This window comes from Bufo gargarizans, chromosome 4, assembly GCF_014858855.1.
Source record: "Bufo gargarizans isolate SCDJY-AF-19 chromosome 4, ASM1485885v1, whole genome shotgun sequence".
In the NCBI taxonomy this organism is placed as follows: domain Eukaryota; kingdom Metazoa; phylum Chordata; class Amphibia; order Anura; family Bufonidae; genus Bufo; species Bufo gargarizans.
Genome location: NC_058083.1, coordinates 215,106,316 through 215,128,122, shown reverse-complemented (window position 1 = coordinate 215,128,122; position 21,807 = coordinate 215,106,316).

The window sequence follows — 21,807 nt, the reverse complement described above, 5'->3', positions numbered from 1 at the left end:
GGCTGATGGAGGCATATGGGGGGCTGTTGGAGGCATATGGGGGGCTGTTGTAGGCATATGGGGGCTGTTGGAGGCACTTGGGGGGCTTATGAAGGCACTTGGGGGGCTGTTGGAGGCATATGGGGGGCTGTTGGAGGCATATGGGGGGCTGATAGAGGGATATGGGGGGCTGATGGAGGCATATGGGGGCTGATGGAGGCATATGGGGGGCTTATGAAGGCACTTGGGCTGTTGGAGGCATATGGGGGGCTTATGAAGGCACTTGGGGGGCTGTTGGAGGCATATGGGGGGCTGATAGAGGCATATGGGGGCTGCTGGAGGCACTTGGGGGGCTTATGAAGGCACTTGGGGGCTTATGGAGGCATATGGTGGGCTGTTAGAGGCATAGGGGGGGCTGATGGAGGCACTTGGGGGGCTGATGGAGGCACTTGGGGGGCTGATGGAGGCACTTGGGGGGCTGATGGAGGCATATGGGGGCTTGAGGCATATGAGGGCTGATGGAGGCATATGGGGGGCTGTTGGAGGCATATGGGGGGCTGTTGTAGGCATATGGGGGCTGTTGGAGGCACTTGGGGGGCTTATGAAGGCACTTGGGGGGCTGTTGGAGGCATATGGGGGGCTGTTGGAGGCATATGGGGGGCTGATAGAGGGATATGGGGGGCTGATGGAGGCATATGGGGGCTGATGGAGGCATATGGGGGGCTTATGAAGGCACTTGGGCTGTTGGAGGCATATGGGGGGCTTATGAAGGCACTTGGGGGGCTGTTGGAGGCATATGGGGGCTGATGGAGGCATATGGGGGGCTGATGGAGGCATATGGGGGGCTGATGGAGGCATATGGGGGCTGATGGAGGCATATGGGTGGCTGTTGGAGGCAGATGGGGGGCTGATGGAGGCATATGGGTGGCTGTTAGAGGCAGATGGGGGGCTGTTGGAGGCATATGGGGAGCTGATGGATGCACTTGGGATGATTGAGGCACTTGGGGGCTGATGGAGGCATTTGGGGGGCTGTTGGAGGCACTTGGGGAGCTGATGGAGGCACTTGGGCTGATGGAGGCACTTGGGGGGCTGTTGGAGGCATATGGGGGCTGATGGAGGCATATGGGGGGCTGATGGAGGCACTTGGGGGCTGTTGAAGGCACTTGGGGGGCTGTTGGAGGCACTTGGGGGGCTGATGGAGGCACTTGGAGGGCTTATGAAGGCACATGGGGGGCTGATGGAGGCACATGGGGGGCTGATGGAGGCATATGGGGGGCTAAAAGAGGCATATGCAGATTGATCCGCACCTAACGCAGGTGTGAAAATAGCCTATGCTGTTATATGATGTAAGCGAAAGACTGTTATACACTAATAATTCTAAATATTTTTTTTGAAAGAATACATAATTGTGTGTGTAGTGGCATACCTAAAGTGCTTGTGCGGGGCGGGTACCAACCCCCCCCACCCAAAAAATTGTACACCTCATAGCAGTATTGCACTCTTTGTACAACCATCACAGTAGTTTTGTCCAGATGTGTGCACTCTCAAAGTAGTCATGCCCATTTTGTGCCTCCTCAAGGTAGTTATGCCCACACTGTGCCCCCTTCACAGTAGTTATGCCCTCTCTGTGCTCCTTTAACAGTAGTAATGCCTTCTTTGTGCCCCTTCAGAGTAGTTATGCTCTCATTGTGCCCCCTTAACAGTTATGCCTCTTCACAGTAGTAATGCCCATTATGCCCCCTTCACAGTAGTAATGCCCACTCTGTGCCCCATGGGGGGGGCTGTTGGTGGCACATGGGGGCTGTTGGAGGCATATGGGGGCTGATAAAGGCACTTGGGCTGATGGAGGCATATGGGGGGCTGATTTAGGCATATGGGGGGCCTGATGGAGGCATATGCGGGGTTGATGGATGCATTTTGGCTGATGGAGGCACTTAGGGGGCTGATTGACGCACTTAGGGGCTGATGGAGGCATGGGGGGGCTGTTGAAGGCATATGGGGGGCTGATAGAGGCACTTGGGGGCTGATGGAGGCATATGGGGGGCTGTTGAAGGCACTTGGGGGCTGATGGAGGCCCTTGGGGGGCTGACGGAGGCACTTAGTGGGCTGATGGAGGCATATGGGGGGCTGATAGAGGCATATGGGGGGCTGTTGGAGGTACTTGGGGGGCTTATGAAGGCACTTGGTGGGCTTATGGAGGCATATGGTGGGCTGTTGGAGGCATATGGTGGGCTGTTGGAGGCATATGGGGGGCTGATGGAGGCACTTGGGGGTCTGATGGAGGCACTTGGGGGCTGATGGAGGCACTTGGGGGCTGTTGGAGGCACTTGGGGGGCTGATGGAGGCACTTGGGGGCTTATGGAGGCACTTGGGGGGCTGTTGGAGGCATATGGGGGGCTGATGGAGGGATATGGGGGGCTGATGGAGGCATAAGGGGGCTGATGGAGGAATATGGGGGGCTGATAGAGGCATATGGGGGGATGTTGGAGGTACTTGGGGGGCTTATGAAGGCACTTGGTGGGCTTATGGAGGCATATGGTGGGCTGTTGGAGGCATATGGGGGCTGTTGGAGGCATATGGGGGGCTGATGGAGGCACTTGGGGGTCTGATGGAGGCACTTGGGGGCTGATGGAGGCACTTGGGGGCTGTTGGAGGCACTTGGGGGGCTGATGGAGGCACTTGGGGGCTTATGAAGGCACTTGGGGGGCTGTTGGAGGCATATGGGGGGCTGATGGAGGCACTTGGGGGTCTGATGGAGGCACTTGGGGGCTGATGGAGGCGCTTGGGGGCTGTTGGAGGCACTTGGGGGGCTGATGGAGGCACTTGGGGGCTTATGAAGGCACTTGGGGGGCTGTTGGAGGCACTTGGGGGGCTGTTGGAGGCATATGGGGGGCTGATGGAGGCATATGGGGGGCTGATGGGGGCTGATGGAGGCATATGGGTGGCTGTTGGAGGCATATGGGGGGCTGTTGGATGCACTTGGGGGCTGATGGAGGCATTTGGGGGGCTGATGGAGGCATTTGGGGGGCTGTTGGAGGCATTTGGGGGGCTGTTGGAGGCACTTGGGGAGCTTGGGGGCTTATGAAGGCACTTGGGGGCTTATGGAGGCATATGGTGGGCTGTTAGAGGCATGGGGGGGCTGATGGAGGCACTTGGGGGGCTGATGGAGGCACTTGGGGGGCTGTTGGAGGCATATGGGGGCTGATGGAGGCATATGGGGGGCTGATGGAGGCCCTTGGGGGGCTGATGGAGGCACTTGGGGGCTGTTGAAGGCACTTGGGGGGCTGTTGGAGGCACTTGGGGGGCTTATGAAGGCACTTGGGGGGCTTATGAAGGCACTTGGGGGGCTTATGAAGGCACTTGGGGGGCTGATGGAGGCACATGGGGGGCTGATGGAGGCACATGGGGGGCTGATGGAGGCATATGGGGGCTTATGGAGGCATATGGGGGGCTTATGGAGGCATATGGGGGGCTTATGGAGGCATATGGGGGGCTGATGGAGGCACTTGGGGGGCTGATGGAGGCACTTGGGGGGCTGATGGAGGCACTTGGGGGGCTGATGGAGGCATATGGGGGCTGATGGATGTAGCAGGGGTGAATATGCTGCCGTTCAGCCATAGTTCTAGTGGGGAAGGGAATAGACAGATGTAGCAGAGCTGTATATTTGGCGGGTCAGCATCAATGCTGGTGGAAGAGAGAAACTGATGTAGCAGGGCTGAATACGCTGCTTTTCAGACACAGCTCTAAAGGGGAAGGGAATAGATAGATGTAGAAGAGCTGTATATGTGGTGGGTCAGCATCAATGCCGATGGATGAGAGAAACAGATGTAGCAGAGCTGAATATGCGGCTGTTCTGACACAGTGCTGGTTGAAGAGATAAACAGACAGATGTAGCAGAGCTGTATATGAAGCTTTTCAGACACATTGCAAGTGGGGGAGTAGAATAAAGATGTAGCAGGGCTGTATAGGAAGCCATTCAGCCAAAGTGATGTTAGGGGACTGGAGAAGACACATGTAGCTGGGCTGTATATGCATCTATAAAGATAGATAGTGTAAGGTTTATACGCAACTGGAGCACAGCTGTAATGGAAACAAATCTGCATCAGTGCTGGTGGGTGGGGGTTGGTCAAGCTTTTGAGCTAATGTATAATATGGAATTATAGTTTTTGATGCACAGAATGGGTTTGTAAAAGATCAGACAGAGATTTTGTGTGTAAAACTGCAGAACAGCCATGTGTTACTGTACACTGAGCTCACTTCACATGGCTCTCTGATGATTCCCCAGAAGGGGGTTGCCTCACAGACACTGCAGGCTGCCAGACTGATGAGTCATACCCTTCACATGAACTAGCACGCAAGGACTGAGTTCTCCTTGTGATGTCATAAGGAGGCGTGGCCGGCCTTCACTCAAACTGCCTAAGCCCGCCCAGCCTTGGCAGCAAAAAACCAGGAAGTGAATTCTGCTGTAACTGCAGTTCAGGCTGATTTAGCAACAGGGCCAGACTGGGGATAAAAACCAGCCCTGGAAAAAGTTGCATACCAGCCCCACAGCATTGCGTCATTATTTACTTGTTTATAAAAGGGGAAAGCATTTATTTTAAAACATGTGTAAACACAAATATGAACTTTGCGCCACAATAGCTCCTTTGTAGAACCCCATTGTTCATATTACCGTTTTACTGGCTAGAGCAGCGCTGAATCCCGGCCATCAGTGACGGTGACGTCACTGGGCTTCCTGGCAGCCCCATGGAAAGCCCCGGTACGTCACCAGATCTTCAAAAAATGCCTTTGCCCTGCGCGATTTAGCGCAGGGCAAAGAAGAGCATCGGAGCATGAACTGCTAGGGGGGCTGCCTGGGTGAAAATGGAGGTATGTCCGGGTTCAGTTCTGAACCCAAACAACCCCTTTAATTTATACTCAGATATAGTCCTCCTGTAAGTACCTGGCCTTCCCCCTCTGTCCCCCTCTTCCTCACCCCCCCCCCCACCCCTCTTCCCCTTCTGTCCCCCTTGAATGTATGTCAGCAGCAGCACCAGGAGAAGGACTGGAGCTGCAGGCTGCACAGGGACAAGCGAGTGACTGGCAACCCCTTCCTGCTGTCACAGAGTTGCTGGATTCTCCTGGAAAAGTTGTTGAAATGCAGCTGCCTGGAGGTGGTGGGCTCCAAGCTTCTCACAGCCACTCTGACCATCATGCATGGAGTTTCAGCTGCCTGGAAGTGACCTCTAGGCTTCCATGTATGAAGGCACAGTAGACTGCTGGGAGCTGTGATCACTTGTCTTGCCTGTGTGGAGGATGAGCAGCCTGCTGGATGCAGAGAGCTGTGTGATCACTGTCCCCTCCTGTACAGAGAGCAGCAAGGGAATCTCCAGGTGTGACATCAGCTGGGCAGATCAGCTTCTAGGATCTGGGCTCCATGGGCACTCTGTAACCCTCACGTGCTTCTTTATGCATCACAGCAAGGAAATTGGGGCAGTTGACAGCAGGGCTCTGGCTGGAGGTAGCACTTTGTGAAAGGTTGTCACACAGGTTTTCAGGGGCTGGGAGTGGAGAACATCTTGGTGTGTAACTTGGTGTCACTGTGCTGTACAAAGGATCTGCTGTGAGATTCCTCTGCTCTGTCACATGAAGCTACATATTCTTCTCCAAAGTACAAGCCCTCCTCAGTCAATCTGATTCCCTGTCCTCTATGGAGGCACCATGCCCAGCAGATCCTTTGTACAGCACAGTGACACCAGGTTACACACCAAGATGTTCTCCACTCCCAGCCCCTGACAACCTGTGTGACAACCTTTCACAAAGTGCTACCTCCAGCTTATAATTTATAAGACTGTATATTAATAATATACACTACATAACCCTGACAGCCTGCACAGTCACATGTGGGCACAGCCTCAGGCTGTTTATATCGGTGACGGCATACACACAGGCTCTGCTTCCGGTCTGCGGCCCGGGCCCGGTATAGCTGCTGAGATTGAATCTGGAGGTTAGGCCCTGCAGCCCTGGGCTAGGGAGGCGGCGGGAGGCCACTTGCAGGAAGAGAGGGGTGGCCACACACAGGACAGCCAGCCAGGCCGGGCCAGGATCACGGGCTGCCGCTTCCGGGACTGAAAGGGACGAGCCTGCAAATCACAGCGACACCAGGTGGTCAGAGGAAGCAGTGCCGCTCCAACGGAGGCCGGCCTGCTCAGCTACACTACATCAGAGCTTTTGGCCCGCCGAAAGTGCAGGCACATCTTAAAGCGGCCCTAGGGCCGGCGGCCTACCGGGAAATTTCCCGGTATCCCGATAGGCCAGTCCGGCCCTGTTTAGCAAGATGGCAATACCCCTTTAAGGCACCACAAGAGAGAGCATCCGCACCACAGGCAGGAAACTTGCAGCTTAGGCTACTTTCACACTCGCGTTTTGGGTGGATCCGTCATGGATCTGCAAAAACGTATCTGTTATAATAATACAGTCCTGATCAAAAGTTTAAGACCACTTGAAAAATGGCAAAAAAATCATATTTAGCATGGCTGGATCTTAACAAGGTTCCAAGTAGAGCTTCAACATGCAACAAGAAGAAATGGGAGTGAGACAAAACATTTTTTGAGCATTTAATGAAAACAACAAATAAACTGAAACAGGCTGTTTTTCAGCTGATCAAAAGTTTAGGACTAAACCCCTCCAATACAGAAATCCAACTGCCAAACGTGAACTCAGTAATGAGTAGCTCCGCCGTTATTGTTTATCACTTCCAAAATTCGTTTTGGCATGCTTGATGCAAGCGTTTCCATGAGGTGAGTGGGAACATTTCTCCAAGTGGTGAAGACGTCCGCACGAAGGCCATCTACTGTCTGGAACTGTTTGGACCAGTTTCGTCAAGCACGCAGCGTTTCGGTGTCCGACTCCAGAGCGGAATGGAGACTGTATCGGAGGCAAACTAATGCATTCTGAGTGGATCCTTTTCCATTCAGAATGCATTAGGGAAAAACTGATCCATTTTGGACCGCTTGTGAGAGCCCTGAACAGATCTCACAACCGGAAAGCCAAAACATGAGTGTGAAAGTAGCCTTAAAAATGCAGAGGCTCTTCTCTCACGTCAGTGTGAATTCCCAAGTATAAGAGGAACTCATCCAACCTTTAATCAATATTGTATCTAACAATAAATAAAATAAACTTGTGAGGTACAGTTGTGTTCAAAATAATAGCAGTCAGACATCGCTAACCTGATCAATCACTGTTTTTGGTAGAAATGATATTTCTGCATGGAAAATAATTTACTATCAGGTGTAGTAGAGTAATAGAAATCCAACAGACCCAACACTCATGACATGCATGCTGCTGATTCTCTGTAATTCAATCACTTATTGAAAGGGGCATGTTCAAAATAATAGCAGTGTGGAGTTCAATTCATTCTTTGAAAAACAGGTGGCAATTATTGCCCTTATTTAAGGAAGGAAGACAGCAAATGTTGTACATGCTGATTACAGCTGGATTTATCTATAGGGAATGTACTGGTTTCTCTAAACAGGTCTGTCTGTGGAACAATGGGATCATGGCTGAGCCATGATCTGATAAGAAGAGATGTCCATAAAACACATCTGGTGTGGAATAGATATCTATATATATATTCATATATAATATACAATATTGATATATTATAACCAAATATTGTTAATGTATAGTTTATACCATGTGCATCTCACTAAGTGGATATACAATCTTGTAGAAGAGCATTTATAATCTTGTAGAAGAGCATTTAAGTTGCATTTTCCTAATAGGATCCATTCAGAGGAGCTGATGTTATTTCAAACATCATTACTCAATAGCTGAAACAGTTAGGGTACACAAACCAGGAGAAAAGTTAAAAGATTATTGTTCTCTTATCTGACCATAAATAAAATGGTATGTTAACTGTCAAGCTGGATCCGTGATGTCTGGGAAAGTGATTCTAAAGTGTCAAAGAAGAATCTCTACTAATTGATATAAAGTGGGAGAGGTTTAAGTTGTGTAATAAAGCCATTTATGTGTGTTAAATTCTTAAAATATCTGAAATTATGTGGTACAACAGTGCCATCTGGAGGTAGATGGATAATAGTATGTCATTTTCACCAGTATTTCAAGGGTTAAAATGACATCATTGTTATCTGCATACCAGAACACCCACCTTGTCTGATTGAAAAAACCCTAATCTAGAAGGGGATGGGTTCTTAGATAACATAAAGTATGCATGTAAGGCCTCATGCACACAACAGTATTTTTTCACTGTCCGCAAAACAGGGTTCCGTTGGTCCGTGATCCTGTTGGCTGGTGCAGATGATGCAGAGAATAATCAGACATATATGGATGGCTGTAGTTTACTAGGATTCATTTGTATTGAAGAAACATACAGCAGAGAGCATGGTGCTCATGTTAGCACAGGAGATATAGAAGAACAACAACCATAGATAACAGGAAAATGCAATAACAGATAGTCACCACATAGAACATTATGATAGAGTATTTGTGTATAGTGACATCTAGTGGTCAGACTCAATACTTCAAATACATAGGCATACAGGGAAATAAACCAAGCAATGTATAACATAGCATGAAACAATGTTCAGTCTCCAACACCCCTTCTCATTGTGAAGTGCTTAATTAGACAAACCGATTCTTCTTGTTAGATCCATATGTCTCTTTGCAGGCAAAGGCTTAGTAAGGATGTCTGCTAACATTTCCTCAGTGGGACAGTATCGTAGATTCATCTGTCCTTGCTCTTGCAAGTCTCTTAAGAAGTGATATCTCACATCTATGTGTTTGGTTCTCGGGTTTATCCGCTCTGTCTGTGCGAGTGCTATACATCCTTGATTGTCCTCATAGATTGTCGTGGACTCTGTCTGATTGTGATCTAGATCTTCCAGCAATTGTCTCAACCAGATTACCTCTTGCCCTGCTTGTGATGCGGCCACATATTCTGCTTCGGTGGAGGACAGTGTCACTGTGGACTGTTTTCTGGTGGTCCAGCTGATCAGCCCGTCTTTGAATAGAAACAGGTGTCCACTGGTGGATTTCCGATCACTGGGGTCACCTGCCCAGTCTGCATCCACATATCCAGTCAGACCACTTTTCCCTGTTGATGAAAGTTTTAGTTTAAAGTCTATTGTTCTCTTCAAATAGCGTATGATCCTTTTTGCTGCGTTCCAGTCCATCTGGGTTGGCTGGGATACTTTTCTGCATAAGAATCCCACTGCTGTGGCTATGTCAGGCCTTGCCACTGTAGCAATGTATAGTAACTTCCCCATTGCTCTTCTGAATTGTGAGTCATCCTGCAAGGGGTTAATTGAGTTGTTTAATTCTTTAAGATAATTTGTCTCCATAGGCGAGTTGACTGGTTTGGCATCATTGAGCCCAAAAGTTTCAATTACTTCCTGTATTTTGTGACTCTGGTTAATAAGAAAACTACCATCTTCTTCTCTTTCTATCTGCATGCCTAGGAAGTGTTTGACATCACCTAGATCTTTTGTTTCAAAGTCCATGTTTAAGACCTCCAGCAGTCTGGAACAATCCCCTTCTTGCTCATAACATACTAACAGATCATCTACATAAATGAGTACAAAGATCCACCTACCATTTAGTTTCTTGGTGTATAGGCAGGGATCGGCCTTGCTCCTCTGAAAGGATTCTCTCAAAAGCGCCTCATTAATCTTCATGTTCCATGCTCTGGCTGCTTGCTTGAGCCCGTAGATCCCCTTCTTAAGTTTGCATACCTGTTCTGGCTTTTGTGGGTCTACAAAGCCCTCTGGTTGCTCCATGTAGATGTCTTCTGTTAAGTCACTGTGTAGGAAAGCGGTTTTTACATCAAAGTGCTTTACTAGCATTTGTTTTGTAGTTGCAACTGTGAGTAGAGCTCTGATTGTGGTATGTTTGACCGACTGGGGCAAATGTCTCATCGTAGTCTTCTCCATATTTTTGGGAGTATCCTTTGGCTACGAGTCTCGCTTTATATCTCTCAACTGTACCATCAGTGTTGTACTTGACCTTGAAAGTCCATTTACAGCCAATTGCCCTCTTTTTGGCCGGCAGTTGCGTTAGCACCCAAGCCTGCGTGTCCTGTAGTGAGATGATTTCTTCCTCAGCTGCCTTTATCCATCTCTTGGCTTCCCTCTCCGGGAGTTGTGTTATGTCTTTCCAACAAGTGGGTTCTCTTACGCAGGATGTTTCTACTTTGTACGAGAGTCTGTTGGGGGGTTTGCCTTTGTTTTCCCTCATTGAGCGTCTTGGTTCAGCGTCATTAGCTGGTTCAGTTTGTTCCAGTCTCTTCTGTGACACAGTATCACTCTTGGGTGTTTGTTCCATAGGAAAAAAAACCTGCTCAGCGTTATCTGGTTCTTCTGCTCTTGGCATGGCTGGCTCCGTTACTTCATTTCTCAGGTCCTCGATAAATGTTACGCTGCTGCTGATTGTCACTTTATCGGTCTTTGGGTCTAGGATTCTGTATCCTTTGGTGTTTTCGGCATAACCAACAAAGACACCTTCAATTGCTCTATTTTGGAGCTTGCTGCGCTTTTCTCCCGGAATGTAAGCAAAAGCTTTGCTTCCAAATATCTTGAGGTGTCCGATGCTTGGTTTTCGACTGTGCCATAGTTCGTATGGAGTTTTGGTCGTTGCCTTGGAGTGTAATCTGTTTTGTAAGTAGGTGGCCGTTTGTGCTGCTTCTCCCCAATATTTTTCAGGGAGTCCAGAATCAGTCAACATGCATCTGATCATTTCAGTCAGAGATCTGTTTTTCCTCTCTGCTACCCTGTTCTGCTCTGGAGTATATGGGACAGTCTTTTGATGTTCTATTCCTAGTTCCCTGAGTGTATTCTCTACTTGAAACCCGGTGTACTCGCCACCATTATCACTTCTGAGTACTAATGGTTTTCTGTGAAATTTATTGCTTACTTTGGTAACATAGTCCTTCAGCTTGTCGAATACTTCTGACTTGTTCTTCATTAGGTATGTCACTGTAAACCTTGAGTAGTCGTCTATAAAAGTTAATATGTATTTATTTCCTCCTGGGGTGGTTGTTCTCATAGGCCCGCATACATCTGTGTGTATTAGGTCGATCGGTCTTGTTGCTCTGCTTTCACTTGCCTTTGGTGGGGTTACTCTGGTGGCTTTGGCCTTGATGCAGCATTCACACCTTAGCGTGTTTGGGCAGCCTGTTAACTTGAAGCCTTTCGTTAAATCCCGTCTGGCCAGCTCCTGTATGCCGTCAGGGTGCCTGTGGCCCAGACGTCTGTGCCATAAATTAATACAGTTCTTGTGCTTATGTGTGCAGAGCTTTGTTTCTTGCTCAACAACATCAAGTTCATAAAGGTGCTTACCCGCTTTAGCTGTTGCTATCACTCTTTCCCCATCTTGGATAGTGCATAAAAGTATTGCTGTCACATGGTTATCTTTGATCTCCTCTCCGAGGTCCCTGAGTTGTGCAACAATCTCCAGCACGCTTCTTATATGTTCTTGCATATCCCCTTCTGGAGTCAGTTTTGACTGATACAGCTTCCTTAGTAAATATAACTTGTTGTTTAAGCTAGAGCTCTCATGTAATCTACGGAGTGCATTCCACATACCTTTGGCAGTATCTTCCCCTTTTATGTGGATAAGCTGTTCATCTTCTACCAGTAGGGCTATTGTGGCTCTTGCCTGTCTGTTTTTCTTATCCCACTCCTGGTTGTCTACATCCGGCCTGTCTGTGGTGAGGACATCCCATGTGTCATCTTTGCTCAGCAACATCTCCATCTTGAACTTCCACATCTGGTAGTTGTCACTATTTAGCTTAGTGATCCCCAGTTTAAGATCCCCGCTGCTAGCCATGTTTAATGTACCTTTCTCGTATTCCAAGCACCTGGATACCTCAGAGCAGATTTCCTCCGCAGCTTGATCAAAGATGGTGTGCAGATGAAGACTAGGCCTCTGTTCCGACTGTCTAATGATTCACGTTGTCTGGGCCCATAACCTTTGTTGGCTGGTGCAGATGATGCAGAGAATAATCAGACATATATGGATGGCTGTAGTTTACTAGGATTCATTTGTATTGAAGAAACATACAGCAGAGAGCATGGTGCTCATGTTAGCACAGGAGATATAGAAGAACAACAACCATAGATAACAGGAAAATGCAATAACAGTCACCACATAGAACATTATGATAGAGTATTTGTGTATAGTGACATCTAGTGGTCAGACTCAATACTTCAAATACATAGGCATACAGGGAAATAAACCAAGCAATGTATAACATAGCATGAAACAATGTTCAGTCTCCAACAGATCCGTGACCGTTTTTTTGTCTGTGGGTCTTCCTTGATTTTTGGAGGATCCACAGACATGAAAAAAAAAGTCGTTTTGGTGTCCGCGTGGCCTTGCGGAGCCAAACGGATCCGTCCTGAATTACAATGCAAGTCAATGGGGACGGATCCGTTTGACGTTGACACAATATGGTGCAATTGCAAACGGATCCGTCCCCATTGACTTTCAATGTAAAGTCTGGAGTCCCTTTTATACCATCGGATCGGAGTTTTCTCCAATCCGATGGTATATTTTAACTTGAAGCGTCCCCATCACTATGGGAACGCCTCTATGTTAGAATATACTGTTGGATATAAGTTACATCGTGAAAACTCATATCTGACAGTATATTCTAACACAGAGGCGTTCCCATGGTGATGGGGACGCTTCTAGTTAGAATATACTACAAACTGTGTACATGACTGCCCCCTGCTGCCTGGCAGCCCCGGATCTCTTACAGGGGGCTATGATACGCACAATTAACCCCTTCAGGTACAGCACCTGAGGGGTTAATTGTGCTGATCACGGCCCCCTGTAAGAGATCGGGTACTGCCAGGCAGCAGGGGGCAGTCATGTACACAGTTCGTTGTATATTCTAACTAGAAGCGTCCCCATCACTATGGGAACGCCTCTGTGTTAGAATATACTGTCGGATCTGAGTTTTCACAAAGTGAAAACTCAGCTCTGAAAAAGCTTTTATGCAGACGGATCTTCGGATCCGTCTGTATGAAAGTAACCTATGGCCACGGATGCCAATCTTGTGTGCATCCGTGTTCTTTCACGGACCCATTGACTTGAATGGGTCCATGAACCGTTGTCCGTCAAAAAAATAGGACAGGTCCTATTTTTTTGACGGACAGGATACACGGATCACGGAGGCGGATGACAAACGGTGCATTTTCCGAGTTTTCAACGGACCCATTAAATGTCAATGGGTCCGCAGAAAATCATGGAAAACGGAACAACGGCCACACACAACGGTTGTGTGCATGAGGCCTTAGAAGTTAGAAAGATACTACTTGAATACAACTTCAACAAAAAAATATATATATATACAACACAATATAAGAAAACTTACTACAAAGAAACATTGGCACAGAGAAAATTGTTCATAAGACGGATTTACCACAAAGAAACTTGGATTCATTTTTGTCTACTGGAAAAGTTTTTGAGAACTGATCACACCCGAAACTCTGTTTATCCTTGACCCAGTAACGTATATTGTGCTTACTGATCGTGGTATTAATAAGATATTCCTCTCAGCATATAGTCAAGAGTTCCCATACTGGGGGAACATATAGTTTTAAACACCTCACTAATGCTAGTTGTCCTCTTAGCAAAGATGCATATTGCTAATGGGAGATTAGACATTATCTGAGTAGAGAAAAAACCTCAGGAAATTATATTTTCATAGTCTGATTGCCGAGTGGGGTATAATATCATATTAATATCATATATATTTTTGATTGGTCATAAGGAGACAGTGGATCAGTTATTCTTGCTGTATTAATCCTTGTTTATCCTTTTTATCTTCAATTTTTTTATATATTTCATTGGCTTTTTGATAGCTTTGTGCTGGTGAGAAAGTAATACTGGTTTGTTGGTAGTGCGCCAATTTGTCTATCCATTTATCTTATGTCTGTTTTGTATTGGATTTTACTCATTTATAAATAAATGATTACATATATTTTTACATAAATATCTGTCCCTTGTTTAACTGATTGCACAAAATGAATTAAGATTCCTTATCAAAGAACTTAGAGGTGATATGTCAGCCTAGAGGATCCGATCATTTTATATTTTATTTTTCTAGGATCCTCTCTTTTATATGAAGAATTATTTTATATAGAAGATAATTCGACAGGTGACTTCAAAAATTCAGTTTCTGAGGCAAAACCAGCAAAACCAAGAAATAGAGAACTGTGGAATGTAGTCCAATCATCCTGGGCTGAAATACCTATTCACAGGGGCCAGAAGTTGGTTGACTCCATGCAACACAGATGTACAGCAGTTCTCAGAAACAGTGGTTATACAACTCAATATTAGTTGTGATTCAAAGGAAAGCTAAATCTTAAAACACTTTTCAGTTTATATAGTGAATGTTTGAGTTTGTAAAGAAGAATACAAACACTGCTATTTTTTGAACAGTCTAATATTCACTTCTCTTAAAAAAATTTAGAGGAACAACACAAATTTGAGATATATATATATTGTTTTCATGTTTTGATTTGGAATAGAATGTGTAGTGTTCCTAATGCATTTGTGTATGGAAATAAAAGCTATTAGAAGGATTTTGAGCTTTATTCACTTTTTCAAACACACTGGTATTATTTTGAACACAACTGTACACCTATAGAATACCAGAAAAGAAGAGAAGGGAAATAAGGGTGCTGGAAACCCCAATTACAGGTTACAGTAATTTTCATTTTTCCCCTTCACCCAACAGCACCACAAGAGCAAGTAATCAAGGAATCAATTAGGGTGATTCAATAGCAGAAATCATTTTTTTTTACAAGAAGATAGGTCAGAGGGAGAGTTTAACTCCAGTCTATAATGTTTAAAGAAGGTAGAAGGAGAATACCAGGTTGCAGCCTTACAAATGTCTTCAATGGAAACAGAGGCCCTCCCTGCCTTGGTGGAATGAGCCCTAAGACCCTCAGGAAGAGACCCACCAGAAGCTGTAGTAATCCACCTTGGCAATGAGTTCCTAGAGCCTTCATTTCCCTTATTCCTTCCCTGAAAGAGAATAAACATCGAGGAAGACTCGATTGAACAAGAACAAGACATCTTTTGATATCCAAAGAATGAAGAGACCTTTCCTAATCTGTACTAGGGTTGTCATAAAAGGTTAGAAGTACAATCTCCTGGGACCTGTGAAATTCTGAAGCCACCTTTGGGAGACAAGCCAGATCAGGACATATTAAGACTCTATCCTCCAAAATGTTAGTATATGGGGGTTTGACAAAAGTGGCCTGAAGTTCACCAACCCTACACGCTGAGGCCAAAGGAACTAAGAGGCACAATTTAAAAGTTAGACATTTGATGGAGATGGCATCAATAGGATCAAAAGGAGGTTTAGTTAAAGCTTTTGAAACTAGATTCAGGTCCCAGGGAGGAATTTTGAGGTAACCCTCAGGGTAGATCTTCTGACTGATCTAAAAAGAAAATCTAGAAACCCACAGATGGAGCTGCAAAAAAGAGCCAACAGAGCTGAAATATGGACTTGGGTACTACCAGCTAACCCTTAGTGTAAGACCCTTTATAAGAATTTCAGAGTCTAATTAATTGGAGCTGGAGAAGGAATATTTGTAAATTCTAATTCAGCAAAATAAAAAAAAATTTCTCCAAACTGTAGCATAGATGAAAATGGTTATTCTTGTCTTACGTTTAAGAAGGGTAGAAAACCTCTATTAGCTAGAAGGACCCTTTTAAATTCCACGCAGTCAGACGTAGGACTTTTTATCTGTGGATGGAGAAACGGTACCTGGGACAGAAGGTCGTGGACCTCTGGCAGTATCCAAGGATCTGATACTGACAATACCCTTAGCCGGGTAAACCAAGCTCTCTTTGTTCAAAATGGGGCAATTAAAATTACTATTGCATGATGTTCCCTGATCTTTTTCAAGACTCTCAGAATCAGGGTAATAGGAGGAAAGCATGGGCTAGAGAAAAATCCCACTTGTGGAGGAAAGCATCCACTCCACAAGGGGATCCCCTTAGGTCTAGAGAAAATAATTATGCCCCTTTGTTGTTTTGATCTGAAAGAGGTCTACCACTGGCATCCCCCAACTGTCCGTTATTATTTTGAAAATAGAATAACTCAAGCTCAATGGAGAAATCATATGGCAACTGAGAAAATCCGCCTGAATGTTTTCCGACCCCTTGATACAAACTGCTGACACTGACTGGCAATTCTGTTCTGCCAACAGGAGAATTTCCTGGGCCATCTTCATTACACTTCTGTTCCCCCCCGCCTTTTTATACAGGACACCACAGTTCTGTTGTAATGACTTTTACATGCCTGCCTGTAGGTACCGTAAGAGCTTCCATCATTGCAAACTTTACTGCTGCAAGTTCTTTCAGGTTAGAGGACGCTTCTGTTAAGCTGCCCCTCCATCACCCCTGAAGGAACAGGTTCTGAACTAAAGCCCCCCCCCAGAGGCTTGCATCTGTGGTCAGACATATCAGATTTTCTATCTTACAAGGGACCCCCTAAGTCAGGTTCTGTTCTACTAACCACCAGTTTAAGCATTTTAGGGATAGCTCTGAAACTTTTATTTTTGCTTCCAGAGGCTTTAACCCCCCCTTCCAGGTCGACAATATCTGCCATTAAAATTCTCTGGAATGTAGCTAGGCCCATACTACTGGTGATATACATGCCATCAGGGAGCCCAAAATTGACATACCTATTCTTAAGGATATTAGTGGATTCTTGTGTAGATCCAGGATTCTCTCCTGTATTCTGACCACTTTTTCTTCTGGCCAAAAACACTTCTGGTTTACTGAATCCAGAACTAACCCCAAAAAGATCTGACTTTGGGATGGAAAGGGTCTCGATTTTTCCACTGCACCCCAATTTCTCCAAGATCAGAGATACTCAACGTACTGCTACCCTGCATTTCTCTTCTGAATTGGCCACAATCAAGAAATCGGCCAGGTAAGGTATAAATAAAATGTCCTTCTCTCTTACATGAGCTGCCATTCCCGCTACTATTTTCGTGAACACCCTTGGAGCCATGGATAAACCGAAAGGAAAGGCCTGGAACTGTAGTTGTTGAATATTTTCTTCCTTTTCTATTGCGACACGAAGATATTTTTGATGCTTCTGGTTAGGCTTCCTATTCCTATTTTATTCATATCTGCGTATTGAAAAACAATTTAAAATAGCAATGCAAACTGGGCTTTGGTACCGAGGTAGCAGCCAATACCATAGCCCAGGTCAGATTGCTATTTTAAATTGTTATTTGATATGCATATATGAATACAGTAGAAAATTCCTCTGAAGTCTCACATGACTTCAGGTGAAACGAACTTTGGCTCTACGGAGCCAAAAGATTTTTAATGCTGTATGATCCGAAGGTCGAGTTGCTCAAGCCTACTTCTGGTACATGGGTGTCACGCTTCGGTGTGGGAGGAAAACAACACACTAAGCTTGGGGGGGGGGGGGACAGTAAATCAGGCCTGAGAACTAGGGAAGGAAAATGGACACCTCTTAGTGAAAACCCTAACCAAAATCCTAACTGACTACCAGTATGAACAGACCCTGAAGGTAGGCGAGTTCATAGACAGGAATACCTAGAGTACTATCAAGCCCTATAGGACCCTGGTACTAATGGCAAGGACGAGACTAGAACTTTCAGAGGCTGGGACAACTAGATGATAGTGCTTTATAAAGGTAAAGCCCCTGTGACTGCACAGCAAATCTGATTGGAAGATATGTAAGGAAATGAAACAGGACTAACTAACTTGATGGTTCTGAGCCCTCTCATATATGAGGATGGGAATCAATTGTCTTTGGACCCACTTGGTCCCTACATGGGCACCCCAGACCAAATTTGAAGCATTAACAGTGTGGACTATAGGTTGACACGGTTTTAGGGACTGACCTTGCGTCAAATGTGAAGGGACTGGCCACCCCAACCTTGCATCAAATGTGAGGGACTAGACACTATTTGAGATCTATTTTGACTGTGAAGGATACTGGCATCTGGATATCAAAACATCTGTGATCCTTGTTCCAATGTCTCAAAATGTCTCTCTGTAACATCCGGATAGGTGCTTTCGCCCAAGGAACCATTTTTATTTGCGGCTGTCAGCAACCCTAGGACACTCATCACAGACTGAATCGAACACTGGCGTTGTCTTATTAATTTCCTGACTCCTGTCATTTTCTGGATTCTTTCTGAAGTTAGAAAAAGCATCTTATTGCATGTATTGATGACAAATCTCAGATATTTTTTTCCCCTCTGGATGGAATCAGATTGGACTTATCTTTGTTTATAATGAATCCATGCTTCAATGTCAGTAGAATAACATCTAGATGTGACATCAGGATTTTGCGTGAAGGGGCTCTTATTGACCAGTCATTCAGGTAAGGTATAACGAATAACCCTTGATGTCTGAGGGCTGCTGATAGGATCACTGCTATCTTCGTGAAGACTTGAGGTGCAGAAGTTATCCCAAAGGGTGAGCAGGTGAATTGCAGATAAAGAATTTGACCATGGACTGGAATAGCTATTCTCAAGAATTTTCTGTGGTTCTGAAGAATTAGAATGCATCCTTGAGGTCTATGGTTGCTAGAAAGTTGTCTTGCTGGATGACATTGGTGACAGATTGAATAGTCTCCATTTAAAAATTTTTGTTCAAGAAACAAGTGTTCAAATGCATTAGGGTTATTAACAACCTCCAAGTGCCTCCTGTATTTGGAACCGCAAAAAAAAGGGGAGTACACCCCTTGACCCGGTTCTTATATGGGAACTTCTAAAGCGTGTTTACCCATGAATTCATGTAAAGGCTGAAGAATAATTCGACTTTTGTTTATCACAAAGTGTTTTCTTGGGAGTTTGTTTGAATTGCAGAGAGTATCCTTGGATGATGATAGAACACACCCAGGCATCTGAGGATATGTGGAGCCAAGCTTTAGCATAGTGATTTAGTCTTAAGCCCACAGGGATCACTTCTAGAATGGCGTCATTAGTTGGATCCTTTGTCAAATGGTTTCCTTTTAGAGACAAATTTGGTGTTTTTGTCTTCCTTTGTCTTTGACAGCTGGATGGACAACAATTACACTGTGTTCCTGACGCTCCAGAAGTTTGTGGTCTTTGAAATCTGGAGTATATCTTGCGTGTAGAATGAGGAAAGGAGACTCCTATATTTTTGTTCAAGGATTTCTAAATGGGTTCCAATTGAGGCCCAAACAGTGATGAAGGCTGAAAAGGAAGTGAACAAAAATTATTTTTGGATGGGATATCACCATTCCACTCTTAAATCCATAAATCCTTTCTCGCAGCATTGGATAAAACTAGGGATCTATAGGAAAAAAAATTATAGTGTGCAATGGTGTATCACATAGAAAATCAACAGCTGACTTCCTTAGTGTCATATTTTGAGGATTTGTTCTCAGGAGACTCCTTCTTTAACATCTGGGGTAAATTGAGAAAGCCATAATCTCAAAGCCCTGGCTACTGGAATAGATGAAAGTGTCGGCTTAGCTGCCATAGATGTTAAATACACATTTTTTAAAAGATTATCTGACTTCCAAGCCATGGGATCTTTAAGGAGGGAAGATTCTTTAGCAGGAAAGATGGACTTCTTGGACAGTCTAGCAAGCACCAAGTCAACCTTTGGTGGTAATTCCCGTTCCGTAGATGCTCTCAGATTCAATTTGTAAGTAAATTTGAATCTGGCTCCCAGATCTACTTTCTTTTCTGGTTTGTCCCAGTCTTTTTTCAGCCAATCATTAATCACTGGATGCAGCAGACAGCACTTTATCCTTAGCAAAAGGAAAATAGAACAACTGCTCCTTCTTTGATTTATGACTCACATCCTTATCTGATTCTACTTCTGGATTGACAGCTTTAGGGTCCATTCACACGTCCGCAAAATGGATCCGCATCCGTTCCGCAATTTTGCGGAACGGGTGCAGACCCATTCATTTTCAATGGGGCCGGAATGTGCTGTCCGCATCCACATTTGCGGATCCGCACCCGTGCTTCCGTTTCCGCCAAAAAATAGAACATGTCCTATTCTTGTCCGCAATTGCGGACAAGAACAGGCCTATTCTATTAGTGCCGGCAATGTGCGTCCGCAAAATGCGGAACGCACATTGCCGCTTTCCGTGTTTTGCGGATCCGTGGCTCCGTGTTTCCGCAAAACACATTGCGGACGTGTGAATGGAGTCTTAGTCAGAGCTGGGATTTTTTGTTTGTTGAGTAGATACAACTCTTCCATAGATATGTCATCATCAAAGGAGAGAGTAAGAACTTCACCATCTGAAGAGTCTTCTGGAACAGGAGAACTATGACTCTTTTTAGATTTAGTAGCAGTGAATGTTGCTTTCAGTTCATCAAAATTCTCAGAAAGTTGTTCTTTGAATCAAGAAAGAGACCCGACGTCTGGGACGGCAGAGAACCAGCAGGCATACAAGCAAAGCATAGAGACTCATCACAATTATCAGGCATTATTTGTTGGCAATGAACTCACAGTGTGTGGTTAGACTTGCTCTTTCTCTTTCCAGAACGCTGAGGAGAAAAGTCATCTTCCAACAATAAATTACCGTTAAGTATACAAAAGAAATAGACATCTTACTCAAAGATGAGGGGCAAAGTTGTATCAAATGATACCTTACAGCCAGAGAGGGCAGAGCGCAGGAACCAAATGAACAAGCAGGACTTTTAAATCCGTGAGTCCTCGCGAGATTTGCACAATCCCGGACATGCGTAGAGAGAATTAGCATAGGGTCCGAAAACCATGCATGCGCCCAAGCCTATTTGAACCAACTGCTGCCATCTTGGTACACTACAATATACCCGCAAGTTAGTAAGTGGTCTTCTGGATACAAACTTACACATCAGACACCTTATGTGGTGTCCTGGTAGTCTGTATGCCTGGATGATAACAAGAACTCTGCATCAACCAGATACTTTTGGCTTGTTCAGACCATTCCAGTGAGTGGCTTAGGGACAGACACAGCCTGTATACAGCACAGGGTGAGAGGTTGCAAACTGAAGGACCCAGCGTTAGGTATACAGATCAGCACCCAAATGAAGCCTTAGGGACAGAGAAACGCTCTCTGTATATATAGGGCTCAATCATGTAGTATACTTCTGTCCATAGTTGAGACAAAAAAAATAGGGTGTGTTTCCTTTCAAGGTCTTTTATGTAAGGGTTAATTGTTTAAACTACTAATTAAACTGTCTCTCTTCTATCTGGCATTAACCCCCTTTGTGTGTGCTGCCGTAGGACGATCAGGAAATGTATCTTTTAGATCGAGGACTGCCATGAAGCAGTGAGGGAAAAAGCTAATTTATGGCTGACTTTATGGTTTTATTTTTGCTGTTAGGAAACAAATGTATCAGGTTATTTATCAAACTGGTGTAAAGTAGAACTGGAAAGTTGCTAATAACGACCAGATTCCACCTTTTATTTTTGACAGCTGATTGGTTGTTAGTTCTACTTTACACCAGTTTGATAAATGACCCCATTAATTTTTTTAAATATAAATTATAAAATAAATTATATTTGTTCTATAAGAGCTGTCTGGCTTTGTTTTTTACCAGAAACAGAGGAGAATAAAAATTCTTCTCATTCCTCTTTTTTGGGAACTGGAACTATTACTTGTTTTTGTATCAGTTTTAATACACACCTTGCCCACGTTGTTCTGGGCACAAATCATTTATCCTTGAGTATGTCTGACTGTTACAGTGCTGAACCCTGGGGCGTACCATATGATACGTACTAAATCACACATAGCAGTTTTTGTCTGGTGCATCACTCCATGGGTTGCCTGTGCCATCGTGGAGTAGAGGGACC